General features: G+C 59.6%; 1 non-coding gene across 1 annotated transcript in view; it reads right to left on the reverse strand.

The window, feature by feature from the left end:
• Positions 1 to 904, reverse strand: part of LOC126196890 (small subunit ribosomal RNA) — a 1,909-nt gene extending 1,005 nt beyond the window's left edge. The window contains exon 1 of the ribosomal RNA XR_007539318.1: positions 1 to 904. This exon is cut by the window's left edge and continues 1,005 nt beyond it. This is a non-coding gene — a ribosomal RNA (small subunit ribosomal RNA).
• Positions 905 to 1,904: the final 1,000 nt, after the last annotated feature.

Raw genomic sequence — 1,904 nt, forward strand, 5'->3', positions numbered from 1 at the left:
TATTCCATGCACACAGTATTCAGGCGGGCTTGCCTGCTTTAAGCACTCTAATTTGTTCAAAGTAAACGTGCCGGCCCACCGAGACACTCAATAAAGAGCACCCTGGTAGGATTTCAACGGGGTCCGCCTCGGGACGCACGAGCACGCACGAGGCGGTCGCACGCCTTCGGCTCGCCCCACCGGCAGGACGTCCCACGATACATGCCAGTTAAACACCGACGGGCGGTGAACCAACAGCGTGGGACACAAATCCAACTACGAGCTTTTTAACCGCAACAACTTTAATATACGCTATTGGAGCTGGAATTACCGCGGCTGCTGGCACCAGACTTGCCCTCCAATAGATACTCGTTAAAGGATTTAAAGTGTACTCATTCCGATTACGGGGCCTCGGATGAGTCCCGTATCGTTATTTTTCGTCACTACCTCCCCGTGCCGGGAGTGGGTAATTTGCGCGCCTGCTGCCTTCCTTGGATGTGGTAGCCGTTTCTCAGGCTCCCTCTCCGGAATCGAACCCTGATTCCCCGTTACCCGTTACAACCATGGTAGGCGCAGAACCTACCATCGACAGTTGATAAGGCAGACATTTGAAAGATGCGTCGCCGGTACGAAGACCGTGCGATCAGCCCAAAGTTATTCAGAGTCACCAAGGCAAACGGACCGGACGAGCCGACCGATTGGTTTTGATCTAATAAAAGCGTCCCTTCCATCTCTGGTCGGGACTCTGTTTGCATGTATTAGCTCTAGAATTACCACAGTTATCCAAGTAACGTGGGTACGATCTAAGGAACCATAACTGATTTAATGAGCCATTCGCGGTTTCACCTTAATGCGGCTTGTACTGAGACATGCATGGCTTAATCTTTGAGACAAGCATATGACTACTGGCAGGATCAACCAGGGAGCTGCGTCAACTAGAGCTGAGCAGCCGGCCGCCCGGGAGTGTGTCCCGGGGGCCCGCGCGAACACGCAAGCGTCCGCTCAATTATTCTGCAAACAGGAGGAGGCTGGGCTCCCCTGCACGATACACCTCGAAACCCTCTCAGGTCCCGGCGGCGCGCAGCGCCGTCCTAAGTACTTGGTCGGGTTCGAGAGAGGCGCAATCGCCCGGAGATAGGCGAGTAGACGCTTTCAGTGCGACCACCCGTGCTCCCAACTGAGCTTGCCGCTGCCGACAGAGGCCCGGGAGCGTGCTGTCGTGGTGTTGCCGGCGGGAGACAACACGCGGCCACAAACAGTGACCGGGCAGCTCCAACGCCAGCGCCACAGAGGGGCAGAGCCCCACTTGGGTGCCAAAGCGAACTCTCCCAGCACAGCGCACGCGCCAACACATCCGCACAGCTGCGATACAAACCACCTGCGAGAACCGCGGGGGCGACCGAGCAGCAGACGGCGTCGCGGCGCCGAGTGCCGGGCGGCGGCGCATCCTCAACGCACACAGTCCTCAATCGGACCAGCACACTGCAGATGTCCACCGCGCTTCGCACCGGGCCCGGGAGGACCCACTTTGGCCGCACGGCGCCGCGCGCTGGGTGCGCCGGCACGCAGATGCGCCGCCTGCCGCCTCCGTCAGCCGGCGCGCCTGCCACTGGGCGCCCCCACCAGCCGGCTGCCGCGCGTGCGCCCACGCAGCGCGCGGCCAGCACGCCGGGCGCCCCCCCCTCACCGGCCGGGGACGGTCCCACCCAGCCACCGCCGCGTATCGCTTCATACCCACATGCCCACTCACGTTCGTGGGTATGACGGGTGTCGCTGAAGCAACCGGTTAATACCTGTACCGATCGTCGATATCAACGATTCACCTCCAGCGCGAACAACCGCGCAACAACGGATTTCCAGTTCATTTGCGTAACTTGGGCAGCAAACGTAGACATCCATCTACATTTGCGACTTCTACGAGTCTT

The sequence above is a fragment of the Schistocerca nitens genome, chromosome 7, assembly GCF_023898315.1.
Source record: "Schistocerca nitens isolate TAMUIC-IGC-003100 chromosome 7, iqSchNite1.1, whole genome shotgun sequence".
Taxonomy (NCBI): Eukaryota; Metazoa; Arthropoda; class Insecta; order Orthoptera; family Acrididae; genus Schistocerca; species Schistocerca nitens.